This window comes from Morone saxatilis, unplaced genomic scaffold (genome assembly GCF_004916995.1).
Source record: "Morone saxatilis isolate NCDOM2014 unplaced genomic scaffold, NCSU_SB_2.0 Contig22, whole genome shotgun sequence".
NCBI classification, from domain to species: Eukaryota; Metazoa; Chordata; class Actinopteri; family Moronidae; genus Morone; species Morone saxatilis.
Window position 1 is genome coordinate 24,738,792 of NW_023339785.1, and position 5,984 is coordinate 24,744,775.

Genomic DNA, 5,984 nt, shown 5'->3' on the forward strand with positions numbered 1-5,984 from the left:
CTGACATTAAAAGTGGATCAATTAGAGGAACCAGTCATGAATAGATATCAGATTTTAATTGAGCCAATCACAGTCAGCTTTGTTAATTTCCGCCCAGCAACCAGCTGGTCTCAACTGCTGAAAAAAGCTCATCATCAATCCACCAATCAGAGCAGAGAACATCCGGTTTGTCTGTGTCACTGAGACGGAGATTGAGAAAACCCTAAAACTTCCTCTCAAACAAGACCCCATAATCCAAAAACTGTAGGTCAATTTGTGTGGATTAAGTTAAAAGTGTGACCATTGTAGCCATTTTAAAACCTGGCACGTCTGCTTTTCCCTAGAAATGAATGCTCTTGATTAATATCGGAGCTTATGGAATAGCTAGTTGTAACTCTTGTCATTCTGGAAGTCAGAGTGTCAAAAGTTTAAGTGTGTTTGATTCCATAGTTACATGTATAGACCAGCGCAAATGTTCCTATTTGTTTTAATGTACAAATGAAGAATTTTGTATTTTTTGTGTTCGGTAAGATATGCTCGTTTTTTGTTTCAAAGGTATTAATTCTTTTTTTTGTGTGTGTGTTCATTATTTTCCTATTTGGCACTGTTGTTATTCAGACATAGGCCTAATATAATTCATGTATTTGTGTGTGCGTGTATTTTTAAAACTCTTTTAACGCCGGAATGTTTTTTTTTTAAATTCGAATAATTTCTTGCCCACTCGTCCGGCCGTTCCTGGACCAGCTGACTGCAGTGCAGTGGTCCACGCTGGAGACTGGGTCTGATGATGACGAGATAGCAGAAATAATAACAGACATGTGTGCCAATATTGTAAACATTATATCTACACACATATATGATTCATTTAAACAAAGCCAACTAAAGAATGACTTGTGTTTGACCCCGACTCCTGGATCTGATGGGTCCCAGAAGAACTCTTCTGAGCCTGATGGATCACAGAAGATTTCTGAAAGCCAAGTCCGCGAGTGCCTGGGTGACATTATTGAACTCACATTTGCGGAGGCGACAGATGTTTGAATCACTTGTCCGAGCACAGAAAAAGTGACTGAAATTGTGACGAAAGAAGTGACAGAGCGCATTAACTCTGAGCTCTGCAGGAGTGGAAGCAGCGGAGGAAATGAACCGCAAGTCTCCAGGTCCTTCACCCACAGACTAAAGACAATTGTGAAACACGTAGCGAAGATCCTAAAAACATGCGCAGCGAAGGTGAATTGTAAGTCCAGCTCGTGTAACAAAAAAGCTCAGCGGACTCCTGAAATGGAGGCTGATGAAACTCAACTCAACCAAGACACTGAGCCTGATAAAACTAGGGAGCCATGGCAGATCCTTGTACTTCCCTTTGAAGAAGACAAACCAGAAAACAGTCTTCCAGAGATGACATGCACTTCCAGCTCGCATAATAACCTGAAAGATCAGCATAAAATGGAAGCTGATAAAACTACAGAATCAGCGGACCAGGACACTGAGCTGCCTGGAACTGAGGAGTCGTGGAGTCTTCCCTTTGAAGACGAAAACTGCGAGGAGAGCTTTGTAGATAAAACGACTGAAGCCGTGAAGAAGATCCTGCAGGACGAGGCAGATGCTATCAGTCCGATTGACTACAATCTCGAGAGTTCACAGGACGAACACGACCTGCTTGTGTCAAGTGCCTGCCAGGATGCAGACCAAGCAGCGTCTGACATAGTAAGAGATATAGTGGAGGATCTGAAATTAGAGATGTTCAGCACACCGCCTGGATCACAGGCCAAGCCGATCAAAATATCCTGCTGGAAGAGGGTAGGAAGAAAAATTAAGGCCTTTTTCGTCCACCGATTTGCCAAGGCGTCAATCCTTAGCTTTGTGGAAAAGCTTAGGAGGAAATTTAGCTGCTTCCCACCTTCAGAAAAAACATCAGTGGAGGAGCTAATTGGCGGGGTGGGTGAGGTGGTGGACAACATGATCAAACAAGAGGAAAATGGCCCAGAGTGCATCTATGAAAGAATTGCCAGGTACATTTCAACTGGCCAATATGAAATTGTCACTATGACGCTGACTGAGTTAGTATTCCAACATCTAAAACAAGGGTGCAAGTTGAGGTTTCGGGTCGAGATTAAAACTGAAGTGGACGCTTTTATGAAGCTAATGTGGAATTGGCTTAATCAGCAAGTGCAGCTGCGCAAGAACAAGAGGGACCACATGAGCAATGCTCTGAAGAAGTTCAAGGGAGCAATGGTTACTGTGGAGGGCCCTTTGGTGACACCTGTTTTGGAATCACCACCAGCTTCTGTCACTACTGTCAGTGACAAGGCAGGTAAGGCTGCACGTAAGGCCAGAGCGCACCCAGTCCACAAGTGGGATGAAGCATCCTGTGGGCTTGTGGTGTTTGGGCTGCTTCACCAGATTATGAAAGGTGCGCAGACTGATTTGCCTTTTGTCAAAACCGCTTTAAGTACACTGAAAGAGATGCTCTGGGCGGAGATAGCAGACTCTGCCGTTGCTATTAGGCCAAAGAGTAACCATATTAACAGCATAGCGAAGGCGGTGAACAAGGACTTGTGCAAGAAGATGGGCGACGCAGACGGAGTGCGATTGAGCCTGATGCTAGAGGATGTACTTCTTTACAAATGTATAATTGACACTCTAAAAAGCCATCTGATGACACCACAAAAGACCAAGGTTAAGACGTTCTTCAAAGGTCTTCTCAAAAAAATGGCCAAACCATTCGCTGCCTGCTGCAGTTGTGCTGCTGATCTGCAGTTGGGGGGCAGGCAGGAGATACCCACCTTTTATCGCTTTGTCATTTTGTCAAAAAACCCCACTCCATTTAATAAGTAAGTCATCGGTTTCCTCCCGCATTTTTAAATTCTGGGGCTCGACACCATTGCTGTGAGTACACATGCTCACTGTGTTGACATGGCTCCAAGTGCTTCAGTTTCTCCCACATTTTAAATAACAATGAAAAAAAAAAAACACGTCCAGAAGAACACTGTGCTACGAACCTCAGTTCGGCTGCTAGCAGTGTTCAACCTGGATATGAACTGAATTTTGAGTGTGCCTGAATGCTTGGTGCGTATCCCGAGAGATATATGGGGAGTTTATTTTGAAGGAACAGCCTCATCTTCGTTTCCATTAAGATACATTTACTTTCTGTTGATTTTATTTTGAAAAAAATAGGTGCATTCATTGCCTCCTGTTAATGAGCCCTTGGAGTCTTTATTTTGAAAAACAAGGGTCATCCATTAAGATACAGATACTGTACAGGACAAAATGGCTGACATTAAAAGTGGATCAATTATAGTAACACGTCAGTATCAGACAGAATTTAATTGTGCCAGTCAGCTGGTCTCAACAGGAAGTTCGTGTAAAATAAGCGATTTGAATGAGCAGATTATTTCCTGTCAATATTGCATCAAAGATGAGTATTGCTGATATTTGTATCAGCTTTTTATCCAATTCTCTGTCTGTATTATATATTTATTAAATATTTTACAAATCATAAACACTTAATAGCCTTGGTTTTTTTTTAACAAATTCAGTGTTTTCTTCTCATTGTTCTGTTAGCTCTGGTTGTTTTAACTGCATACTTTCCTAACACAGAACAAAGCTGTTTATCAGAGAGTGAAGGCTCTGTGAACATAACTTCTGTTCATGTCTTCAAAGTCTAGATCTTTAATGTTAATCTAAAATTAAAAGAATTACAATTTTATCCAGTTTGCTTCACAGCAGTTGTCTTACACCCCTTAAAATCAAGAAAGGCTCCTTGCAACCCCTGTGAAGCTTTGGCGGCCCTAGTGGAGGGCCCGAGCCAGGTTGGGAACCCACTGCTTTACACAAACAGCCTTGCTTAATAATCCAACTACATTTCAGAGGGACATATAGGCCATATCCTACTTTCCATCAGTGGCTTTAGCTGCTTCCTTCTTCAAATAAAGAAAAAAAACACAAGTTTTAGTTTGAATTGCAATTTATTTCAAGTGATGCTAAAATGAAAATCCAAGTCTTAAAAAACCTTTTAACACTCCATTTATATCCCAAACACACACAATATCTATTATCACCCAAACTCTGTCAGATACAGTAAATCCTTTTTGTTAAGTATCCACTTGGTTAACAACTATGCAATCAGTACAAGGACCTAAAACATAACCCCAACTCTACAGCCGTCTGAAGGCCTGTGCAAGGCCTCGATATGCATAATATTCAGGCCTGTGGCGGCTTAACGGCTCTGGTAGGTTGTTTCATGTGCAGCCTAACAGTTTATTAACTCCTTAACATCTGCTCCTTTGCATTAGAATAAAATACACTTAATGGACAGAAACAAAATGCACTTTTAAATGTGATTCTGTGTTTTAAGAAAGAGTGACAAGGTGTGAAAGCATCATACAAATGTGCCTTATGTAATTGCATACTCTTCAAAATTGTTCTCAATGTTGCATCACGTGTCAGGAAAGCTATATATAGACAGCAGGCCCCTACAAAATAAAAGTCAAGGAATGCACGGTGAAATGTGATGGTGAGTGTGTTGACCGAGTACAGAAACAATGAGGGCGTCTCAGAATGTGTGCACACAGGACTCTGATTCAGTGGAGGAAGGCGTGTGGAAGACATCTCCGGTGGAGGGACTACGACAGCATCTCATTAGTTTTCACACCACAAAATGTAATTCAGGACGTATAGGTTTGAAGGCAGGTGTCTGTGGAGAGGTAGACAAAGTACACAAGCACCTCATTCCTCCAAAGCTTGCTCATGTAACCACAGGTTTAATAAAGAAAAAAATGGCTTTCTGTTCTTCTCCCAAACATTTTGCTGTCAACGCCTGCAGAGGACCCTGAGAACATTTCTGTTGGATGTGATTTAGTTGGAACTGTGCTACTGTCTTTGCTGTTGTTGGAGAAACCTCTTGTTCTGTTCCTCTAAACCTGAAATATCAGTCACATTTCTATTCCACATTTGTCTGATATCCGCCACAAACCCTCACAAGCCTTACGACGCACTGATAGTCGACACGCTGAACCCTGGACACAAGCCTCAGCAGCAACAGTGGAAGATAGAAAAAGAGTGTTTCCACATTCAGTGCTTTCTGGACTTTTTTTTTTTACCCTGGTTGTAAAAATTGTTCCTGGGTGTTTGCACTCAGCCTGCCTCCATTTAGACTCAGGAAGAGGTTGGACCAAACAGAGGAAGTTCATGATTGAGATAAATACCTGGATACTACAGGGGTGCACAATTAGGGCTGAAGGTTCATTCTTGATCTTGGAAAACACAAAAAGGAAAGCTGGAGCTCTCAGCCACATCTCTTAATCAGTGGTTGTAGTTTGCTCAGAAAGCCAAGTTAAATGGACCTTACAATGTGTTTTTTTGTCTAATAATAATCAGAATGACTCTTCCTAAGTCCCACCCATTTTTGTCTCTGTGCTCCATAACAGTTGAGCAAGTCTCCAGTCAAAACTTCGGTCAACTTTCTCCTGTTATTGGAGCACAGAGAAAAAGGGGGCGGGACTTAGGAAGGGCCAATTAGGGCTGGGACTTCTTACAGATGTATCAAGAATTACTGTGTGTGTTTTTGTCCGGCTGTCAATAAGATCTGAGGGTAAGCGGTGTAATAATCAATCAATAATCACATGACTACCGGTCAGATTGCTATGAAATTGTCCTGCCTGTTTGTGATCCCCACATATACGCCAGCAACAGGCAAAATTTTAAATTTTAGATATTAAATATTAAAATTTAAGCTTGCCTTGAAATTCACCAACTAAATATCCCCAGAGGATGAACCCACTGGACTTGAATAACAGTGCAGCCTTTCCTGTAGCGCCAAACATCACATTTTTAAGAGAAAAGAAAAGCTACGTCATCAGTTTGTTTGTACCATTGTACTTTGTGTAAGAACGTTGCAGAATCTATGGTGAGTCTAACGTGTTCATGATTTAGTCTTTAGATTTTTTTATCCAAATACTAGGATGACAGGGTGGAAACTACAGATGCTTTTAAATTAACCAATGACA